The 25,286-nt window shown below is 40.1% G+C and overlaps 1 pseudogene; it reads left to right on the forward strand.

Moving 5' to 3' along the window:
- Window positions 1-1,672: 1,672 nt before the first annotated feature.
- On the forward strand, window positions 1,673-23,921 carry LOC147430120 (uncharacterized; annotated as a pseudogene).
- Window positions 23,922-25,286: the final 1,365 nt, after the last annotated feature.

A 25,286-nucleotide genomic window follows, 5' to 3' on the forward strand; every position in this document is an offset into this window, starting at 1 on the left:
TGCCTATATAATGCAAGTGCAATAAAATATAACCTTTCTATGATTAATGGATGTTCTTGTTTCAAGTACCCTTGTCTCTGTTGTTTTTGAAACAATTTGAAAGGTGGCATAGCTTTGTCTATGTCTCAACCTCCGTAGTACCTCATTGCCTGTCTCTACCCTCTCTCTCTCTCTCTCTCTCTCTCTCTCTCTCTCAAAAGAAAAAGGAGTGGAGACTAGAAAAATTGCGCGAGAGAGATAAAGAAGGAGGAAGAGAGAATCTTTTTAGGAATCTGCTCGTCTGAGTCTTAAAAAGCGCTCATCAAAAATTGCTCGCCTAGAAATATCCCCCCTAATCCTGCTTCAAGGGGCAATTGTTGGGTAAGCATGACATGGTCCAGATACAAACCCTCTTGCTTGTCATGTTGTCATCCATGATGTTTGCAAAGCTCTTTAGAGAAGGAGGGAAGAATCCAATTCATACAAGTTGCTGGTGAATCTTACCCCATAAAATTTGTCTTTGAGTCAATAATATGTATCTCCTCAAAAAGAAATTTTCTTCTTCAAGAATTAAATCTCTCGATTTTAACTAGCTGATTTGGTCCTTTTGTAACTAGCAATTGTGGAGGTTGGCCATTTGTACATTGTAGTAGTATATAGCCCATATATATCTCTATGACATCAAAACAAGATTGACTCTTTCCATCTCCAAAGAGTTGGTCTAGCAGTAAGGCTTTGGCCTCTCAACCTACTGGTTATGGGTTCAAATCCCCTGTTGGGTCACCTCTAGAGGGACAACTTGTGCTCACCTGGTGTTCACGTTGCTAGAACTTTTTCCCTTAGAAACTCGAGTGCATCCTCCTCCTGGGGTGGGTCACCCAAGGAGGAGGTTCCTAGTTGGTTGCTACAAGTTCTCTCCGTCGTTCCTAGCACGTGGTGCATCAATTAGGTGGACATGGTGATGCCTACATGTGGCTCTTGCTCCATGGCCGACCATGTTTCGTGGCTAATATTTGGAAGCAATAAGAACCTCCCCCTGTAGGCCCTCTGGTGCGTCGAAAAAAAAAGATTGATTGTTTCCGAGTCTATCAAGACATATACATGTATGGGAGGATATGTGGTGAATGTGTGTAAGTATGTGTGTGTGCGTTTGTTTTGGGGAGAGGGGGTCCCATCAAGGCTAATACATGTATGGGAGGATATGTGGTGAATGCGTGTAAGTATGTGTGTGTGCGTTTGTTTTGGGGAGAGGGGTTCCCATCAAGGCTAATCAAAACTAATGTTTTGGAAAAATCCAGTGATATAGGAGTTTTGCATGTGAGGGTGCTTATACCCGAGCCCTACATGTGACATTACTTCTACCCAATTCCTGTCAATTCTGTCGATTTGGGTAAAGTTGGTGCTCCCCTCACTTTCGGTCTCATGAATGTGAACAAGCCTTGTTTCACCTTTGTTAGGTGGCTACATTTTGAAACCTTCTCAAATTACACATGGCATAATTCTCCCGGCTACCTTTGTATGTAGGACTCTTAACATGTAGCATAGCTCATGCCATGTGCGATATGGCAAAGAGATGCATTAAACCCGTTCAAATTTTGGTGTTTACTTTCCTTTGTTGTTTTCCTTTTTCCCAAAAAGAGAGTCCACAAGAAAGCAAATGGAAAAAAGGAAGGGATCTAATACTCTAATTTACTAATTGGATGCTTCATTGATCACAATGACACTTGTGTGAACTTAAATCGATTCTTACATTAGCCTGATAGAGCAGGCATAAGGTTGAGGGAAGGAAGGAACAATGCTGGGATTGCAGCAAAACGAGTGCAGAATAAGGGAAATGCACTGATTCCAGGGGCCTTTGGGGGGACTTTAAGAATTGGTGCAGCCTTCACGGGAACATCACCGTGACCGTACTGATCTTCATTCTCACGGAGGCCCCAGCTCTTGAGAGAGAGCAATGGCAGCTACCTCAGCAGAGCAGTCTGCCCCGAACGCAGCTGTGTCCGAGGGCGCATTGGGGCCGAATACATACCCTAGCATGGCCCTGATTCCAACCTCTGCACCGACCGCCACTGCCCTCAGCACCACCGCAGCGAGTGCAAACTCGTCAATGCAAACAGGCATCCCTGAAACAGAAGAGGCATGGCCTTTTGTGACCAAGGCATTGATGGTGGCTACGATGGCTAGTCAGCCGCCCGCCTCCGCCGCTTCCACCCTGCTGACCGTTTTCAGCCCTTTTGTGCAGGGTTGGAGCGCCGCTCGCACAGAAAGCAAGCGCTGGAAAGAGAGGGCTGAAGCCTACATAGCCGAGCATCAAAAACACAAAACGGAGCTCGCCCACAAGCTCGACACCCTCTATGCCCAATCGCAGCCCCTCCAACGCAGCCATGCCGAGAGCGAAGCCAAAGTGCGCGAGCTCGAATCCCACCACTCCACTCTTCGTTCCTCTGCATCATCCCTGGAGAAGAAGCTCGCCGAGGCCGAGGCTGCAGCCCACGCCGCCAAGCAGGCCCATGCCGTGGCGGCCCAGGAGAGAAAGAAACAGGCGGAAGCCATGACGAAGAGCGCCCGGGAGGCCAAGGTCTCGTATGAGAAGCTCTCTCAGGAGGCTGACAAGAGGGCTAAGGCTCGAAATTTGGAAATCAGCAACCTCCTAGATAAGGTAACGCGAATTTTCATGCCTGTATACGTATGTCATTGCCGTGTATCCGTCAAGAACTGTTTCTGACTTCATAATAAAAAAGGAAAGATCACAAGTGTCTCACAAGAATGAAGACTCTGATCAAATTACAAAGATACCATGCATAAGACAACCATCCTTGTTAAGGGAACCAACGTAGGAGAAGTAGCCATAAAAGACTCTTACAGACTTAGAAGAACATATCTCCGCTACTACCATATTGTTGATTCTCTCATGACATCGATGAAGCTAAACTTGAGTTAAGTATAGCATCAGAAAAGTGTGATTTACCAAAACAAGCTTTGTCTCTCTCCAACCACACCCGCGAGAGATAGACACTCCCGAGACATGTCCACAATGAGATATCAATCCTCTTATATTCACCCAGTAAACGTTATCTCCAATATACTATACCTGTGCATCTCCTATAAACGTTATCTCCAATATAATATACTATGCTTTTTGGCTTTTTGACCAATCCAAACTCCTTAATGAAGTATGAGCCACAATAGACAATTGCGCTTAACTAATAATGGGAAGGTCCATAGGCTTTTGAATTTGTAGGACCACTCATGAGCATTCTAGAATATCCTCTATCTAGAGTTTAACTTTGAGACCAGAGAAGGGTCAAAGAGATCTCTTTTACCCTTGTGCTTGTAGATAGCACTACAAGTTTTGGAGAGGGATATCTCATCTCCTCTAAAACACCTTTGAAGAATAGGTTTCTGTCTTTCATTCTTGCAAGTAAGAATATTGCACAACTTTCTAAAATATGAAAATAATGTTGAATCTCCTCTTTGTTGAGCCATGTCCATTATTCCTTCGAATACCTGAACCGTACTTTGTAACAATTGTGAGCCCTCCTTGATAGAGGCCCTACATTTGATATGCAACAATACAGAATCTTAAACACTATAGTTAAGAGAGAACAACATTTTCCTTGGTGGGGACCATTTGCTTTTTATTATAAGCCAAGCATTCGAGCACGTACAATCAAGAACATAACCTTTTGGCACGAAATAAGCATTGGATGTTAGGATGTCAGCTAGAGTCAGATGATCCTTCAAAGATTTGTACTCCTTCAGGTGGATGTTCCTCTTTATCAGCAAAGCCCAATAGTCTTTAGAGGTCGAAGCTTGCATCATCCACTTGGCTCACAGGTTGGATGAGAGAAGCTAAATGTTTAGAATACCTAATCCTCCTCTCTCCTTTTCCATGCAATAGGTATGCTAGGCAACCTTTGGCAATGTTTTAACATCATGAGAACCACCCTAGAGGAATCTTCTCACCATACTATACAATTTATTCATTTGGCATTATGAAGGTATTCAACAAGATAGAAAAAAGATGAGGGAAGAAAATAAGTAGTGATTCAAAACAAATAGCATAGCAGACAAGTTAGGTTGGTAATTCCACTAGGTATATAGCTTTCTTTGAAATTTGAAGAACATTCAATGCCATCTTTTATTAACGGTTGCATTGAATCCCATTGATATTCCAAGTAGTCTGAAGAATTGTCCATCTGAAGAATTATGTAAAGAATATATGATGCCAAAAAGTCATCGTACAATATGTAAAACTCATTTGGAATACCATCTAGACCGGGAGTTTTGCTAGATTTTAGACGTCCAATAGCTAATCTCCCGCTCACTCATGGGTTAGTTTAAGAATTCTATCAAATGTGTCGGCATTGTTTTCTATTTGGAAGAGACTATTTTTGCTTTTGCCTCATTTCTTTGGGAGAGATGAGAGAAAATATTGCAAAGAAAAGACATAGCTAAGCTTGGAGAGTGTGTATTTTAAATTAGAAAGGGAATGAAATCCTTGCACTTTTTAGTTCTCAACAGAGAGAACATGTGAGAATTAAATTTGTCTAACTCTAGATTTTCTTTATGAGCTTATTTTTTTGGAAAGTGAATGAAAGCCTTGTACTTTTTCTTTTTCACCAAAGAGAACATTTGATTGAATTAGCCTTTGTTGCACTCAAACTTAACAACTTTTGTGGGTCCTTGTTAGAACTTGTGGAGGCTTGAGAACTTTAAGGGGACTGTTTTTTTTACATTGAGAAACATGTACCTCTCTGTTTGTATACATTCCAAAAGTATATTTCTAATGTAAGGTCTCTACTTTCAAATTTCACACAAGTTCTATTACGCACTTGAATTTTTTTAACCATCACTCATTATTTAAGATATTCAAGTTCAAATTATGAATCGTGGGTTGAGAAAACCTAGAATTTAAAATTTACGCTATAAAATTTTGACATGTTTAGCTATATGAATCACTAATTAACTTATTGTAGGACTTAGTTACTGATTGTAGAATTTTCTTTTACTACTGTAAAGTTAATATAAAACTGTAAAGTTTAACTTAAAAATGTAAAGTAAATTATCATTAAGGAAATAAATAAAATAATTATAAAAACAAAAGAATACACAAGGATGACAAATGAAGTCACATGGATCACATAGGAGGGGACAAAGTGGGACACACTGTCACATGAAAAAGGAGAGGCTAGTCTTGACTAATCTTAATGAGGGGGGGCTTGTGTGGCCTTATCTTTTGATGATAATGACAAAGTGGTCAAGCTCATGGGTACCACAAGGGTACCAAAAACGCGGGTATGATTTTTGGAAAAAAATAAAAAAATATTTATTTATTTAAAAAATAAATAATTTTATTTTTGAAAAAAATTTGGACGTTTTTCTTTCTGCTATAAATAGAGCATCCATGCTCACACTTTAGACATAGAGATTGTCTCTATAGCGCTCACGAAGTGCTGTCACTTCTCTTAGAGAGAAGGCGTCCACAAACCACTAAGAGAACAAAAACTCTAGTGGACTAATAAGGTGTGTATTAATTGAGCATTCAATTAGTTTTAAAAAAGATATGTGTGTATGTGTGCTATCTCCTACTCTAATCTCTCTAATAGATTAGTAAGATTCAATTAGTTTTAAGAAGGACACTACAAGAGGCTATTCATATTAGCGACGCTCAAAAAAAAAAATCCCGGCGTCGCTATGAGCGTCGCAAATTTACAAAGAAATTTGCGACACTCATAGCGACGCCGGCTGGGGTAAAAAAATAACCGAGCGCGCCCAAAAACTCAGATCTCAGATTTGAGTTTTTCGGCGCCCTCAAGCAAGGAGCAGGTAACGCTCTCCCTCACTCTCTCTCTCTCTCTCTCTCTCTCTCTTTTTCTTCTCCACACACACACACACACACACACACGAGGAGAGGAAGGAGAGCTAGGTATGCTCCTTCCCTCTCCTCATTCTCATGTTCCCTTCCCCTCTTTCTCTTTCTCTCTCCCTCTCTCTCTCTCTCACACACACACATACACACACACACATAGTGTTTTTGAGAGAGAGAGAGAGAGAGAGAGAGTACAAACAAAAACAAACACGCACACACACATACATAAACAAAGAATGCACACACACATTGAGAGAGAAAAAGAGAGAGAGAGCATGCATAAACAAAAAACGCACGCATTGAGAGAGGAAAAGAGAGAGAGAACATGCATAAACAAAAAACGCACACATTGAGAGAGGAAAAGAGAGAGAAAACATGCATACGATCCAAAAAAACGCACACACATTGAGAGAGAAAGAGAGAGAAACTAATTTAACGTCGTAGGAAACTAATTAAAATTAAAAGACCTAAAGATCTAGCCGACGAGGAGTTGAACTCAAGACCTATTATTCAAGAGGGAAATGGCATAATCAATCTATCATACTTGGCATGGGTGATAGAAAGGTTATACCATTTATCTCTTTTTATTGGCACACACATCCACACACGCGCACACACACAAGAAGAAGAGAGTTATAACGTCGTAGGAAACTATCTTAAAAGACGTTAAAGATTAGGTTATATGTAGACTTACATTAAATTAGATTTAGGTTTATTTTTAACTAGATTTACGTTTATTTAAGCTAGATTTAGATTTATGTTATATTAGATTAGATTTAGGTCTCCATAGACTGCGATGCCTGCATGAAGCGGGTGAAGAAAGCCCTCAATGGAATATAGGGTATTGCTGCCTTCACTCATGGTAGGCTCCGTCGATCCAAAAGTACTTCAGGGATCTTCAGGGCGGCAAGAGTCACTACATCCCCGACACAATGACCATCTAGACAACCTCTAGTCATTAGACTTACGTTAAATTAGATTTAGCTTTATTTTTAGTTAGATTTACATTTATTTAGATTTACGCTTATTTACGTTAGATCGAGTCCACGCAAGAATTACTTACGGTTTAGGGTTTAGAGTTAGACGAACAGTGAAAAGATCTACTGTGAAAAGATGTTAAGATGCTGTGAAGTGCTACAGCTAGAGAAGAGGCAAAGGGGTTTTGTCCACTACATGCAGTATCATGTAGACGTGGGTGTGTAGATTTCTTGTACCCACAAATATAGGTATTGACCAATAAAGACGAGATTATAACCCGGTGGTTCTGATCTCCGTGCACCTCTAGACCGAGGTGTGCGGGGATTGGACATGACTAGAGAATGTGAGGTAAAGAGAGAGAGAGAGAGAGAGAGAGAGAGAGAGAGAGAGAGAGAGAGAGAGAAAGAGAGAGAGAGAGAGAGAGAGAGAGAGATAAGACGAAGAATGCCAATAGAATATTAAATTTGTTGTCCAGGTTATAAGTTTTTTATCCTCATTATGAGTAGGGACGAGGATGTGGGACCGTCCAACCGAAACACCTATCTCTCAACGAGGGTCTTATGTCCTTGTAATCAATGCAAGCATGCTGTGCGACGGACAAGACGTGTTTCTTTGCAGCACGTTCGCAAATTTGGCGAGTTCGATCCATCTATTATAGATCGAGTTGTTGCCAATTATAACTCGTCGGACTCTGACACTGGCCAACAAGCAGCAATCTTGCAACCCAATAGACGTGTTCGCAGGCGCTTTGGTCAAGCAGCATATGTGAGGCCACAAGATGTAGCCTCTGACAGCTCGGGGGATGATCATGCAGAGCACATTCCCAACGAGGCAATGTTTGAGCCCGAGATTGATGAAATGATCGAGACGATCATGGATTTAGAAAGGCTTATCTATGATGATATGAAAAAGTGAAGCCGATACGCCATTGTATAATGGAGCACGTATGTCTAGATTGAAAGCACTCCTGGTTCTTCTCAACATGCAGGCAAAGTTTGGATGGAGTGACACTAGCGTCACAGCGCTTTTCAGGTGATCTATTACAATTAGTTTACTTTAATAGAACTTTAAATGTATAATGATCTGATAGATTTTTACACGACTGTATCATATTTTTATGTTGTGTAGATTGCTAAAAGAGCACATACTACCAGCTGACAATGTGATGCCAGATTCCCGAGATGAAGCAAGAAAGATTTTGTGAAACTTGGGGATGGATTACAATTCTATCCACGCTTGTCCTAATGACTGCATTCTTTTCAGAGGGGAATACATAGACATGGAGAAGTGTCCGAAATGTGATTCCGAAAGATATCGAGTAGATCTCCACGGGACAAAAATTCCACAAAAGGTTTTGCGACATTTCCCTCTGCTTCCTCGCATCAAGCATTTCTTCGAATGTAAGTCCATGGCCGCCCTAGCATCATGGCATGAGGAGAATAAATCTTCGGATGGTGTGCTACGAATTCCTGCAGATTGCGTAGCGTGGAAACATATAGATGGAACATGGTCGGATTTTGCCAGGGAAGCTCGAAATTTGCGCTTAGGCCTGGCTATGGATGGCGTAAATCCATTTGGTCAAAGATCAACATCTTACAATGTATGGCCCGTTGTCATCGTCAACTACAACATTCCCCCGTGGTTGACTACGAAGAAGGGGCACCTATGGCTAAGCTTGATTGTGCCAGGGCGATATAAAGTGGGGAATATGGATGTGTATCTTCGTCCACTATTGGAAGAGCTACAACAATTGTGGATTGGCATAGAGGTGGTGGATATGAGCCGACACACAGGACGACGGAATGCTTTGATCAGAGGCATTCTAATGTGGACCATGCATGACTATCCCGGGCTAACAGAATGCTCAGGTGATCTATTGACACTCCTCACTCAGACACTGTAAATCTTGTTTTTTCCCATAGTTGATCTATTATCATGTGTATACATGCAGGGCTTCAAACAAGCGGATATAGAGCATGTGTCACATGTGGACCTAGACTGAATGCACGTAGGGCACCCTCACTGAAGAAGCAAATCTACGAAGGTCATCAAGCGTATCTTCCAGAGAATCATGTGTTACGCGACGGATTTTTGGGAAGAGAGCCACCAAGGATGTCTGCACAAGCATGGTTAGAGCAGAAGGAGATGTGCGATGACGGATTGCCTCCAGGGATGAAGAGACTATCTCTATGGTACGAGTTACCATACTGGCCCCGACTCATGATCAATCACTTGCTCGATCCAATGCACATATTCAAGAATGTGGGTAATCTACTATGGGACCATTTGACCGGCAAGAAAGATACTTTGGGAGCCAGAGTTGACCTTAGAAATGTGGATCGTATGGAGCAATATTGGCCGCAAACAGCGTCTGATGGATCGATAAAACTCCCTAAAGCACCATGGATTTTCATAGGAGCCCAAGAACACAAAGTAAAAGAGACCATTCGTCTTTGTGGACCCCCACTGGCGTAATGCACTCGGTCCGAACGTGTTTTACTAAAGAAGGAAAGCTTACCGGTTTGAAGTCACACGATTGGCATAAAATGTGTCAGGTACGTTCATAGTGGACTTTAATATCATTGCATAAAATGTGGACTTTAATATCATTGCTGCACATACTTTACAGTTTATTTTACTGGTTGCCATTGAGGGATGTTTGTCTCTCGACATCCGTAACACAATCTACAAACTTGCAAAGCTGGTGCAATGGATCTCACAAAAGGAGATCAACGTAGACTCCATACCATTCGCCAAACTAAATGCTGCGGAGCTTGTGTGCATGTTTGAGAAACATTTTCCTACTACAATGCTAACCATTCAGGTGCATCTTCTTGTTCACATAGTTGATGAGGTGGAAATAGCTGGCACAGTTCATTCCAGATGGATGTTCTTCTTAGAGCGTTTCATGAAAACGCTTAAGGGATATGTGCGTCAAAAGGCACGTCCGGAGGGTAGCATGGCAGAAGGTTGGTTGGTATCAGAGTCCCTAGTGTACATTGGAGAGTGGCTAGACGGATTTGATAAATCCTGGGACACGCTATGGCGAACCATAGATGATGAGCGCATATCTGGGATTGTCATGTGCAATCTCGGTGTTGAGAAGAAGATGACGGAAGATCTAGAGGCTAAAATCAACCGATTTTGCATGCTTCACAATCCAGTGATGCAAAAGTGGATTTCACAATATGAGGATGCAAAGCAAGAGCGACAAAGGGCACGAATCGAGTGGAGACGGGGAAGACGACCACCGATGCACTATCCAGCGGTTCTGGAGAGCCTACCAACCTTCATGAGCTTAAGATGGTTGCACAACCAATTGAAAAGCGCACAACAATGCGGTGACGAAGTGACTGAAGAAGAGTGGGAGTACTCTCGGGGTTGCGCGACCAAGGTAAGTTTGCAATGTACGACTAGCAAGTGACTTTATTTATAAACGTTTGAACGGCCACTCATAATCTTTGTTCGTTGTAGTATAAGTCATACACAGCAGCATGGTGTAAAGGTCGACATTTTAGGGTGGAACGAATCGACAAAAAGCGTTTTACTCAAGATTGTGGAATCATGGCAAAATTTGAACAGTCTAGTCGACGACGTTCCTCTGATGCAGATCCTGTTGTGGCGGAACTCACTTACTTCGGCACGCTGCAAGAGATTTTGAGGATCGATTACAGAGGATTTTTTGTCGACTTGTTCGACGTGCAATGGTTCAAGATAATCATGGAGGGTCGCAACGCTACTGTGCGTAGAGGAGAGTCTGGTTTTCTTGAGGTGGATTCTACTAAGAAATGGACTGACCTAAGAGACACTTTCGTACTACCCGAGCATTGTGAACAAGTAAGTATGTAAATAGTTAACATCCCCCTTTTACAAGTTATGTGCTTGAAAGCTCTCATGTAAGTTATGTGGCTCTGGCAGGTAATATTTCATCCTACAAAGTCTACATCAAACTGGTGGTACGTCATAGAGGTAGCCCCTCGTAGTGCAAGGACGTATGAAGGCTACCATGTGCCAATCACAACGACATCAATGGAGGAGATCAGAGAAGATGTTCAATCAGAAGCCATTGCGGTGGTGCCAGACGAGCATCAAGATGCTACTACTCTATATGGGGTGCATGCAGAGGAGCTACAAAATGAAACAGAGGATATGTGTTTAAACGGAGAGCTCTATATAGATATAGGAAGTTATGTTGAGTTATGCGAGGATGAGAGAGAGATCTCTTAAAGCCACAAATATTGTATTTGAACAATTTTGCTCCGTGTTGTAAAAGCTCTGGCTCTCTAAGTACCTTCCATGGTGTATAACGCTCTTTTCTACTCACGCTCACATCTTTTGATTGAAAATTCTGAGTTTTCGACTTGCCTCTTCTATCACTCAATTCATTGCGTCATTGTATTTATATGCGTCATTACGTCATTGTATTTAATGGTCTTTGCGTCATTGTCTACTCTATTCATTCAATATTAAGTTTAAATATTCGTGTGTTTAATGCAGGTATGGATGATGAGGAGTTTCTTTCTTCTTTGTCACCGCAGCAGAGACAGTGGTACGTGGAGCGTCATCGCTCTGGCGCATCATCGCGCGTTCCTACTCCATCCGCATCTCCCTCTCTTTCGGAGCATTCGGCGCGCTCCGAAGCTTCGGCTTCGACGAGACGAGCTTCACACTCGTTTAGACACCGGCGCTCTAGTGGTGGCGGTGGCGGTTGTTGTGGGGATTCCGCCACCGATGCCTCCACACCGCCTCGTGTTCGACGAGGCTCTTTACCCTCCCCTTCTTTGCCCGCCCCCACACCAGCCACAGCATCGCCATCTGCGCCAGGTTTTGCACGGCTGACTGTTCCTAGAAGCTACACACCTCTACCTACTCCGCTAGGAGCCACCCCACTCGACACTCCTCGCTTCGGGGCCCAGACGCCGGTGGAGACACCTGACGTCCGTACCCCCATCGACACGCTGCTAGAGACCCCTGCCGGGACACCCAGGTTCACGCGTCACCGGCCAGAGGGCTTGCCTTACTCCGTCGACATCAGCGGCGGCATCATCATGGATGATGACGGCAAGAAGGTGATCTCGCGCATGCGTGGTCTTTGCTCTCAGCTGTTTAGACACTACATACTAAACAAATGGAGTGAAGTACCAAGTGATTTAAAAAACAGAGTCATCAGCATACTTCATGATGAGTTTCCCGTTCCAACACGGGATCAGCGCTTCACTGAAGACCTGATGAAGATTCGAATGCACGAATACTGCAAACACAAGCGTTCCGAAGTGCAAAAAGCAATCAAGAATGGGTGGAACAGGCCAGATTGGCTGGCCAAAGAAGATTGGAAGAATGCGAAGAAAGCAGCGCGCGAGAATCCCGACAAGTGAAAGCAACAAAAGGATGCAGCCAGAGCGCGAGTAGAGGCAGGGAGCTCGCACCACTTGGGGAGCGGTGGATGGGCATCATTTGAGGTCGATTTTGTAAGTGTTTTCACATTGCTCTTTATGTTCGATAGTTTAGGGTTTATGAATTTTTTAATTCTAACATAATGAAATCTTTGTATGTTTTGACAGTGGTCGATGACAGGACGTGATCCCACACCGTACGAGCGCGAGTACGCAGGCAGGAAGGGCTTAAACGCCCTGATGGACATTCTCAGTTCTTGCGGCGGCATGGTTAGTATTAGGGTTTACTCTTTTTTTTTTTGTATTGTTTTATAAATGTCGTTATATGTTTATACTTACTGAAAGCTGTCTTATTGTCTTTTTTTGCAGAATCCGACAGATACGCCGCTTGGACGCCATGAGACGTCTGACTAGACGACGTCAGTTTAGCCGTAGCTAGATAGCATTAGTTTAGGGTTTCTCATAGCTTATGTATCATGAGACGGATTTTATACGTCTTTTTGAACCATGTATATTATTACATTTGTCACCGCAGTTCCTTTTGCCAATCAATTCTTTATGCCTATGATGTTGTACAATTGTCATTATTACATTTTCCAATCAATTCATTTTGCCTATGATGTGTACAATTGTCAATTTTGCAAACAATGCATCTTGTGGGTGACTATTTTGGGTCTATTATCCACCCTTGCACTTTTTTTAAAAAGTGAATCAAGGACAATATGGTTGATGGGTGGCAGGGCATTCAATGCCATGCCACCAAAAAAAAATTCTCTCGGGCGTCGCTATAAGCGTCGCTATTTATGGCTCTGTAGCATCACTATGAGCGTCGCTATAGTGTTCTGTGTAAACGTCGCTATATGTGTCGCTATGAGCGTCGCTATATAGCGACGCATATAGCGACGCTCTCGTAGCGACGCTCGTAGCGACGGTTTTAGCGACGTTGGGGGTTATAAAAACCCAGTGTATTTCCGTCGCTAACAGCGTCACAAGAGCACACAACCTCTTGTAGTGGGATATGTGTGTATGTGTGCTATCTCTTACTCCAATCTCTCTAATAGATTAGTAAGATTCAAGTAGATATGTGTGTGTGTGTGCTATCTATTACTCTAATCTTCTAATAGATTAGTAAGATTCAATTAGCTTTAAGAAGAATGTGTATGTGTGTGTGTGTGTGTTATCTTTTACTCTAATCTCTCTAATAGATTGGTGAGATTCAATTAGCTTTAGGAAAGTATCTGTGTGTGTTCTCTTTTACTCTAATCTTTCTAATGGATAGTAAGATTCAATTAACTTTAGAAAAGATGTGTGTGTATGTTTTCTCTTACTCTAATCTCTCTAATTATACCTACTCTCTCTAGTTAGTACATCTTCACTATTAACTTATATATTGTTAATTGAAAGTTAATACATAAGAGAACTCATCATATTCTTATTATACATGATGAAATTCTCATTCACCAATGTTATTGTCAATTAGGTTAAATAGAATTTTGAATAATACTAAAAATTGATTTAGTTGAAGTATAGAATTGAAGTTAGAATTGGATTAGAAATGTCATGCATAAAAGTAATGCATTCCTAAACTTTCACTCGTAATTTACACACTTAATTTTTGATTAATTAAGATTAGCAAATATTTGATGTATAGAAATAAGATGTAGAACAACAACACTAAGTGTGAATCTGAGTTGGCGAGGGTTCAAATTATAGACTCTCTTTGGAAACAAGGAGATTACTAGGGAAATTGACCAATTTAAAGTTCTAAGTGTATAATATAAGTGTGGTACAAAAAAAGGGCTCCAAAGCATGCTCGAACACAAGGCGCTAATGATCATGAAGCTGGTACAAGTAACGGTGGAATCCCTGCGGAACATACTATGTCTCCACCAATCGGACCAATCAGAGCTATGGTACAGGTTAGTATTGAAGTTTCAAGTTATGCATCATTGCATATGCGAGACCATAGGAATATATTATCTACCTTATGAAAAGAAAACACGGACCGAAACCACGGGGCTTAACCCCAAGAAACTCGTCATATGTTTGACAAGTAGGAAAGATTGTCTGGTTAAACTGGTTGCTATAGGAAAGAATGTTTGTCTAAAACCTTCGGTATGGTTTCTCTCAAGTCTCTCTACTTATTAGCGCTGGTATTATGTGGCACTTGCCGAGGCGTGATATGACGCCCAGGATGGCACCGCTGATGCTGTGGTGGGAGTACACCCAGATTAGCCCATCTGGATACTGCAGTTTTGTTTTGCCGTGGCATGAGGATGATGCCCAGATTGGCACCGTTGTTGCTATGACGAGAGTACGTCCAGATTAGCACAACGAATACTTGTCGAGCGGTATGGGACGCTCATGAGGACAAGGATTTTTATAAATAATGTATATACCGATCGGACATAATAGCGCCATTAGAGATTCTTGAGTGAACCTAATCCAAGGGTTGTTGGTTTAAAATTGGACGACTTCTTGTTTGACAATTGTTTGTAATACTGTTCGAAGGGCTGTTTTAACGAACCAGTATCATAAATAAAGTAAAGGAACATGTATGTTTAAATAGTGTGGTAGTAATTAGATAACAAAAAAAGCGTGAGTGTGGTGTGGAAAGTGGGAGAATGATACCCCGACGGTATCATTCTATGGATGGGTGGACCCGATGAGTCGGGTAACTTTCCAACGCTAGATTTTTTTTCTATTAGTCATAAATCTTAAAAGAGACAAACCTTGGCGGCTGTGCTTCTGAAACATGGGAAAAAAAGAGCACAGGTTGGTCACTCTAAGATTTATACTTTTAGGTATAATTGATTATAGATAGTTTTTAGATAGGGTTATGGTGGTCACGCTCTGCCATAGTGAGATAGGACCAATCCTTCACTAACGGTTCATGCCCGTGGCTACGCAGTAGCTAAGGCAATGTCCGTTGGTTTTTCTTTCTCAGGATTGGAGACCTATCAAAGGTACTCCGCTCCTCTCAAAAAGGGGCAGGGACCTCACACTGGTATCAGAGCCTAGGTTAAAGCTTGGGGAGATTTTTAGATTGATGTTTGGATATTGAAGGATGGGAATGTTTGAAATAATAGAAGAACCTAGAAAAATTGTTTTGAGTTTTTATATGGTATTGAAGATTGAACTTTTCTAGTACAGGAAAATGTTCATTCAACCTACCAGAAATTCCAGGTGTTCACCATCATGTTTGAAAATGCATGCCAATCACCAAATTATCAGTTTCGAAAAAGGGTGATGATGATTTTGGATAGGGTGTTTGCACCACCTATTCCAAGGGTGCATAGAGGATGGGGTATCAACTGGAGTCCATCTGGAGGAATCTATACCATCGATGCTGACAAGATATGGTGCATGGATACCAACCTTAAGAAACTTCGATGGGCAGAGGAGTTAAAAGTCATTGAAGTGTATCTTTTCATTGGTACTAAGAATCCAAATGCTACCATTACCTTGGGAGGAGAAAAGATATCTCAGACTCAATGGGTCTATAACCAAGTTACAAAAGTTATCCATGGTGGTAGGATTCGACCCATATGTGTATCTCGTAGCTTTCAAGGGTCAAAGGAAACTTATTATTTTGATCCTTTAACCTATCCTTTTGTAGTCACTAAGCTCAAAATATAGAGACATTACAATCCTTGTACCTAAAGACTACCAACCTTGGTAGCAAATAATATGTGTATAAATAAAGTTTGGATTAATATTATCTTTTGTTTGTATTATTGTCTGATCAAGTGTTACCTTAAAATGGATTAAAGTTAGAGTATCCAATAAAGTTTCACTTAATCTATATTACACAGAGTGCGGTGTACACATCTCTTCAAGAGAAAAAGCTACTTCTCAAGCAAGCTAAACTTTCCTCTTTCAAAGGGGAAGGAGCCCTAGTTGAGCGCGATGCAGAAGTGTGGCTCGAAGAGATGGAAGAATATTTTTTTGCTGCTGGTACTACTCCCGATAACCAAGCAATGTTGGCTATGTTTCGTCTCACGGGGGATGCCAAGCTTTGGTGGAAACAACACTGCAAAGATAATAAGGTAGCTCAAAACACTCAAACTTGGGAAGACATTAAGTATGATGTCAAAGGACGTTATCTTCCACCTGCACACGAATCCCTTAAGATGAATGAATTCTTCAACTTACGTCTGTTTCATCTTACAGTGGAAGAATACTACTCCAAATTTGTAACTCTTAGGCGCTATGCTCCGCCAATGACCGCAGATCAACAAGTAGCCCGTTTCTGCCAAGGGCTAAATTCTCCTTTAAATACTCGTCTGGAAGCATGAGGCCTGTAAATTTGCAAGATTCTCTTTTAAGAGCTAAACCCTTAGCTAAAGAGATGTCAAACTTTCAAAGGGTACGAAATGGAAATTTAAGGAATGCTGGAAGGAGAGGACGGCCTATGATGTGGAACCAAAGGCAAGTTCACCCAGTTCACCAAAATCATCCAGTAGTTGCAGCTTCAGTAAATGGAGCTCAAAATACAGATCTTAGATGCTATGAATGCAACGAGCTAGGACATTTCAGGAATGTATGTCCTAGGCGAGTCTCCGCAACAAATACACCTAATCGAGCTAGAGGACGAGGACAAATAATAAATCGTGGAGAAAGAAATGGAGGATGAGGTCGAGGGCGCGGAATGGCTGCCAGAGTCAATGCTATCATAGGAGAACCAACATTGGGAGAAGAACAAGAGGAAAGAGCAACTCTACATGCTGCAATTGATAACCCAAGAGCAAGACAACAATATGCTGTCATTCAAACACCTGCAAATCACCAAGGTGGAAAATTTTAGCTTCTTAGTGATTGTGGTAGTACTCATTCTTTCTTGTCACCTAAATGTTTAAGGAGGTTAGGACTTAATCAACACCCTACAAGAAAGATGAGAGTTGAATTAGCCAATGGAAAGGAGGTGTTATCTCAGTACACTGTGGGAAAAATAGATTTCAAGTTGGGAGAATACTCTACTTCTGCTACTTTTCGAACCTTACCCATAGGAATCTATGACGGAATTCTTGGAATGGATTGGTTAGCCAGTCATAACGTCAATATCCATTGTGCCCAAGGAAGTGTTACTTTTGTGGACAACCTAGGTCAAGAAGTCACTATTCAAGGCCAGAATGGACGACCAAAAGCTTACTTGGTCAAAGCTAATCGTCTTTTGAAAGGGTTACGCAAGGGTCAACAAATTTTTGTAGTCAAGCTAAACAAAGTAGAAAAATCTTCTTCCAACCCTGAACCAATGTGGCTAGAAGAATTTTCGGATGTTTTCCCTAGTGAACTTTCTGAACTACCACCACCTAGGGAGGTAGATCATGAAATCAAAAAATTTCCAGGTAGTGAACCAATCTCAGGAGCGCTGTACAAGATGTCACTTCCAGAGGCTATAGAACTCAAGGAGTATCTCAAACAGTTGATTGAGCAAGGGTTTATCCGACCTAGTACATCTCCATGGGGTGCACCTGTTCTCTTCCAAAAGAAAAAGGATGGCTCTCTTCGACTTTGCATAGATTATAGGGGCTTAAATCAGGTTACCATCAAAAAAAAATATCCAATTCCTTGTATTGATGAGATGCTGGAAAGATTACATGGAGCCAAAATATTCACAAAGATCGATCTTCGATCTGGCTATCATCAAATTCGAATCCAGGAGGCTGATATCTCCAAAACAGCTTTCAACACTCTTTATGGTCATTACGAATTTACAGTGATGGCTTTCGGACTTACGAATGCTCCTGCAACTTTCAATCGTCTGATGCACGATATCTTTAGAGAATTCTTGGATGATTTTGTTCTTGTATTCTTTGACGATATCTTAATTTATTCCAAATCAGAGGAAGAGCATGAAGGACATGTTAGGAAAGTGTTAGAGCTTTTACGCCGAAATAAGCTGTATGCAAGAAAAGAAAATGTACTTTCTTTACCCCTAAGGTCTGTTACTTAGGGTTTATCATTTCACCTGAAGGAGTCTCTATTGACCCTGACAAAGTCAAAGATATTGTGGAATGGCCTCAACCCACTTCACAAACCGAAGTCAGAGGGTTCTGAGGTATCACAGGGTGGTACAGGATCTTTGTAAAGGACTATGCTCTTAAAGATGCACCACTAACCGACTTGCTAAAGAAAGGAGCAACGATACTTTGGGAAGAAAAACATGAATCTTGCTTCAAACAGCTTAAGGAGTATCTTGCTTCAGAACCTCTCTTAAAACTTCCAGATTTCACCCAAGAATTCGAGGTGATCACAGATGCTAGTAACCTTGCATTAGGAGGAGTCCTTACTCAAGAAGGAAGGCCTGTAGCTTATACTTCACGGAAGCTTAGTATTCATGAAGTGAATTATGCTACACATGATTTAGAATTGCTAGCAGTTATTCATGCTCTCAATCTATGGAGACATTATCTATTGGGATGCAAATTCCAGTTGGTAACAGATCACAAGAGTCTTAAGTGGATTTTTACCCAACCTAACCTTAACATGAGACAGAGGAGATGGATAGAGCTCATGCAAGAATATGATTTTGATATTAAATTTAGACCAGGTAAGGATAATGTTGTGGTAGATGCCCTAAGCCGTAAAGATTTTCTGGGGGCAATTTCCATGGCTAACAACCCTATTTTAGACAAGGTCTCCTATGCTGCTGTTAGAGATGCAGATTACCAGATGCTTGCTAGTATCCTACGTGAAGAGAGGGTATCATCAAATCAGCCTAAACCTCTATATTATTCCTTAGAAGATGGGAAAATTTACTACAGGAATCGACTGTGCATACCTAAGGATTCTACCCTAAGGAATGCTATCCTATATGAAGCACATGATGGCCCAACTTCACGACATCCAAGTTATGCCAAAACCATCAATGCAATTCGCAGAAGTTACTATTGGCAAGGTATGAAGGGTGATGTCCTTCACTATGTCAAGTAGTGTTTGTCTTGTCAAAGGATTAAGGCAGAGAGACTAAAGATGCCAGGTAAATTACATCCTTTACATATTCCTCAAATGAAATGGGAATGTATTAGCATGGACTTTATCACCGGGTTTCCTTCTGTACAAGCTGGCTATGATTCAATCATGGTCATAGTCGACTTGCTTACTAAATGGATCACTTAATGCCAGTCAAGACAACCTTTACAGCTTCAGATATTGCTCGTTTGTTTGTGAAGGAGGTTTTCAGAATTCATGGTTTACCCAAGAGGATTGTTAGCGATCGTGATGCCAAGTTTACTTCAAAGTTTTGGGTATCATTGTTTCAAGCTATTGGAACCCAGTTATGTTTTAGTACTTCTTATCATCCTCAAAATGATGGCCAAACTGAAAGAGTTAATCAAGTAATTGAAGACATCCTCAGAGCCTACTGCAATAGAGAACCTCGCAAGTGGATTCAATACCTACCCTTGGTAGAGTATGCATACAATTCCTCTACTCATAGAAGTATTGGAATGACACCTTTTAATGCTCTTTATGGTCAAGAATGTTTATCACCTCTTAACTTTTCTGACCCCACTATAAGGGTAGAAGCCTCAAAGAAAATTCTTGAAGAAATGGAAGCTCAAACCAAAGCTACTCGAAGGGATATTCAAGCCGCTCAAGATCGACAAAAGAAGTACGCCGACTTAAAAAGATCTGATCGGATTTTCAAACAAGGAGACAAAGTTTTCTTACGAGTAAAACCCAAAAAGAGAAATCTATCTCTCGGAAGGTATAAGAAGCTTAGCTACCGATATTGTGGACCTTACGAAATAATCAAGGTTGTAAGTGATCAAGCTTATAGACTAAAACTCTCTTCTCATCTCAAAGTGCATGATGTATTTCATGTAAGTCTGTTAAAACCTTATGTATATAACCCTGACCATGTCCTTGATGATGAGCAAATCATTTCACGTGCTCAAGATGTTCTACAACTCCAACCTGATACTATCCTAGAAACTCGAGAGAGAAAGCTTAGAAATAGATTCATCAAAGAACATCTTATCTTATGGAAGGATTTCCCTATAGAAGATAAGAATTAGAGGATATTCCAAGTAGTCTGAAGAATTACGTAAAGAATATATGATGCCAAAAAGTCATTGTACAATATGTAAAACTCATTTGGAATACCATCTAGACCGGGAGTTTTGCTAGATTTTACACGTTCAATAGCTAATCTCCCGCTCACTCATGGGTTAGTTTAAGAATTCTATCAAATGTGTTGGCATTGTTTTCTATTTGGAAGAGACTATTTTTGCTTTTGCCTCATTTCTTTGGGAGAGATGAGAGAAAATATTGCAAAGAAAAGACATAGCTAAGCTTGGAGAGTGTGTATTTTAAATTAGAAAGGGAATGAAATCCTTGCACTTTTTCGTTCTCAACAGAGAGAACATGTGAGAATTAAATTTGTCTAACTCTAGATTTTCTTTATGAGCTTATTTTTTGGAAAGGGAATGAAAGCCTTGTACTTTTTCTTTTTCACCAAAGAGAACATTTGATTGAATTAGCCTTTGTTGCACTCAAACTTAACAACTTTTGTGGGCCCTTTGTTAGAACTTGTGGAGGCTTGAGAACTTTAAGGGGACTGTTTTTTTTACATTGAGAAACATGTACCTCTCTATTTGTATACATTCTAAACGTATATTTTTAATGTAAGGTCTCTACTTTCAAATTTCACACAAGTTCTATTACGCACTTGAATTTTTTTAACCATCACTCATTATTTAAGATATTCAAGTTCAAATTATGAATCGTAGGTTGAGAAAACCTAGAATTTAAAATTTACGCTACAAAATTCTGACATGTTTAGCTATATGAATCACTAATTAACTTATTGTAAGACTTAGTTACTGATTGTAAAATTTTCTTTTAATACTGTAAAGTTAATATAAGACTGTAAAGTTTAACTTAAAAATGTAAAGTAAATTATCATTAAAGAAATAAATAAAATAATTATAAAGACAAAAGAATACACAAAGATGACAAATGAAGGCACATGGATCACATAGGAGGGGACAAAGTGGGACACACTGTCACATGAAAAAGGAGAGGCTAGTCTTGACTAATCTTAATGAGGGGGGGCTTGTGTGGCCTTATCTTTTGATGATAATGACAAAGTGGTCAAGCTCATGGGTATCACAAGGGTACCAAAAAAGCGGGTATGATTTTTGGAAAAAAATAAAAAAATATTTATTTATTTAAAAAAAAATTAAATTTTTTTTTTGAAAAAAAGTTGGACATTTTTCTTTCTGCTATAAATAGAGCATCCATGCTCACACTTTAGACATAGAGATTGCCTCTATAGCGCTCACGAAGTGCTGTCACTTCTCTTAGAGAGAAGGCGTCCACAAACCACTAAGAGAACAAAAACTCTAGTGGACTAATAAGGTGTGTATTAATTGAGCATTCAATTAGTTTTAAGAAGGATATGTGTGTATGTGTGCTATCTCCTACTCTAATCTCTCTAATAGATTAGTAAGATTCAATTAGTTTTAAGAAGGATATGTGTGTATGTGTGCTATCTCTTACTCTAATCTCTCTAATAGATTAGTAAGATTCAAGTAGATATGTGTGTGTGTGTGCTATCTATTACTCTAATATTCTAATAGATTAGTAAGATTCAATTAGCTTTAAGAAGGATGTGTGTGTGTGTGTGTGTGTTATTTTTTACTCTAAGCTCTCTAATAGATTGGTGAGATTCAATTAGCTTTAGAAAAGTATGTGTGTGTGTTCTCTTTTACTCTAATCTTTCTAATGGATAGTAAGATTCAATTAACTTTAGAAAAGATGTGTGTGTATGTTTTCTCTTACTCTAATCTCTCTAAGTATACCTACTCTCTCTAGTTAGTACATCTTCACTATTAACTTATATATTGTTAATTGAAAGTTAATACATAAGAGAACTCATCATATTCTTATTATACATGATGAAATTCTCATTCACCAATGTTATTGTCAATTAGGTTAAATAGAATTTTGAATAATACTAAAAATTGATTTAGTTGAAGTATAGAATTGAAGTTGGAATTGGATTAGAAATGTCATGCATAAAAGTAATGCATTCCTAAACTTTCACTCGTAATTTACACACTTCATTTTTGATTAATTAAGATTAGCAAATATTTGATGTATAGAAATTAGATGTAGAACAACAACACTAAGTGTGAATCCGAGTTGGCGAGGGTTTAAATTACAGACTCTCTTTGGAAACAAGGAGATTACTAGGGAAATTGACCAATTTAAAGTTCTAAGTGTATAATATAAGTGTTGTACAAAAAAATGGCTCCAAAGCGTGCTCGAACACAAGGCGCTAATGATCATGATTCAGGTACAAGTAACGGTGGAATCCCTGTGGAACATACTATGTCTCCACCAATCGGATCAATCGGAGCTATGGTACAGGTTAGTATTGAAGTTTCAAGTTATGCATCATTGCATATGCGAGACCATAGGAATATATTATTTACCTTATGAAAAGAAAACACGGACCGAAACCATGGGGCTTAACCCCAAGAAACTCGTCATATGTTTGACAAGTAGGAAAGATTGTCTGGTTAAACTAGTTCCTATAGGAAAGAATGTTTGTCCAAAACCTTCGGTATGGTTTCTCTCAAGTCTCTCTACTTATTAGCGCTGGTATTATGTGGCATTTGCCGAGGCGTGAGATGACGCCCAGGATGGCACCGCTGATGCTGTGGTGGGAGTACTCCCAGATTAGCCCAGCTGGATACTGCAGTTTTGTTTTGCCGTGGCGTGAGGATGACGCCCAGATTGGCACCGTTGTTGCTGTGACGGGAGTACGTCCAGATTAGCACAACGAATACTTGTCGAGCGGTATGGGACGCTCATGAGGACAAGGGTTTTTATAAATAATGTATATACCGATCGGACATAATAGCGCTAGTAGAGATTCTTGAGTGAACTTAATCCAAGGGTTGTTGGTTTAAAATGGGACGACTTCTTGTTTGACAATTGTTTGTAATACTGTTTGAAGGGCTGTTTTAACGGATCAGTATCATTAATAAAGTAAAGGAACATGTATATTTAAACAGTGTGGTAGTAATTAGATAACAAAAGAAGCGTGAGTGTGGTGTGAAAAGTGGGAGAATGATACCCCGACGGTATCATTCTATGGATGGGTGGACACGATGAGTCGGGTAACTTTCCAACGCTAGAATGTTTTTTTATTAGTCATAAATCTTAAAAGAGACAAACTTTGGCGGCTGTGCTTCTGAAACATGGGGAAAAAAGCGCACAAGTTGGTCACTCTAAGATTTTTACTTTTAGGTATAATTGATTATAGATAGTTTTTAGATAGGGTTATGGTGGTCACGCTCCGCCATAGCGAGATAGGACCAATCCTTCACTAACGGTTCATGCCCGTGGCTACATAGTAGCTAAGGCAATGTCCGTTGGTTTTTCTTTCTCAAGATTGGAGACCTATCAAAGGTACTCCGCTCCTCTCAAAAAGGGGCAGGGACCTTACATCTAACAAGCCACATTGCTTCCCAAATAAAAGAGGATGAACTTGTCAAAGTGAAATTGGAGGAACGCTAAGTTCTCTCATGGCAAAGAATGCTTCCCATGAAAAGCAAGTAGCACAAACAACTCAACAAGCTACCACCTTGCAAATCCGAGCTACAGAATTGAATACTCGCAATGAAGCACTTGCACATCAATTCACACCATACCAAAGGACACCTACATGTGCACAACAATGATAATTTAATAAGTTAGAAAAGGGTAAAAGATTGCACAATTGTATGTACAAAGTAGATACCATGTTGTTTAAAAAGACTTTGATTAACATAATTTATTACTCATGGTTGAATTACCATGTCCCCCCCCCTTCTCTCTCTCTCTCTCTCTCTCTCTCTCTCTCACAGTCACATACACACACACACACATACATGGATGTCCTATGGTGTGGCTGACTTGTACATCTACCCGACAATATCCCTTTTGAGATATTTTTTTCTTCTCCAAAGGGCTGGTTCTTGATTGCTCATAATATACCAAGCCGGTACAAGCAGTACACAATTGGGTTCTCAATTTCCATCTTGAATATTCCTCATACATGCTTAGATCTATTACCTCGCGCTCATACAAAGTCAAAGGATCGAAAATTTGATCTTGAAAATGAAAGTCCAATGAATAGCGGTGGAACTCTGGATAGCCATCTATATATATATATATATATATATATATATATATATATATATATATATATATATATAAACAGCCAAGAGGACTACAATATGGTCGGCCAAGATGACAATAAATTGAAAAATGTAACTCGCACTAATGCTCCCGAGCTTGTAGAAAAACTGACATATTTTTGTTGCTCATTCACATACATAGCTTGCTGCTCCTCTAGGTATCCCTGTATTCTATACAATCGTAAGCATGGTTTAATTGATTTCCACTAGCCCTTACATAGGATATCACACACACACACACACACACATCGTAGGAAGCGTGCTAATTCTCATATGCTTTGCTATATTCCATTTGTAATAGAAAACCATTTATGTTCTAGTGTAACTCTACCCCATATGGTCACATGAATAAGTGTAGGAGTAGCATGTGGGAATGTATGTTCACTATATGATAAACCTAACTTGTAGGGTGTGTACTATTAACCTTGAATCACATGAATACTCTTTAGCACAATAAATATGTCTGATGTATTTGATTTTCACATCTCATTTGTTGAGTATTTGGGTTTCTCATACACGCCACTTAGTATTGACCTTGTGAATCCTTTGTTGGTAGGATCGGCATGCTTCTATACTGGCATTTTTGGGAGGTTGACCTCTTAGACACGTAAGTTACCACATGAGTTCAAATGGATGGGTTTTTCAATTGCCAAAATTATAAAATTTAAAATAGAAAATTTTAACAGATGGGGTTTTTTAATTGATTTTGAGAAAAAAACCCGTAAGTTTTTGCAGAAAAAGGGTCATTTTATTTCCTTAAGCATCTAAGTAAAGGGATGTTTTTAATACCCTTTGAACACATGTTATATGAATAGTTTCTTAAAGGTGCACCCCCCAAGCATTATCTGCTCTAGAACACTCCTTCTC

The sequence above is a fragment of the Adiantum capillus-veneris genome, chromosome 22, assembly GCF_014529385.1.
Source record: "Adiantum capillus-veneris isolate H3 chromosome 22, ASM1452938v2, whole genome shotgun sequence".
Classification (NCBI taxonomy): Eukaryota; Viridiplantae; Streptophyta; class Polypodiopsida; order Polypodiales; family Pteridaceae; genus Adiantum; species Adiantum capillus-veneris.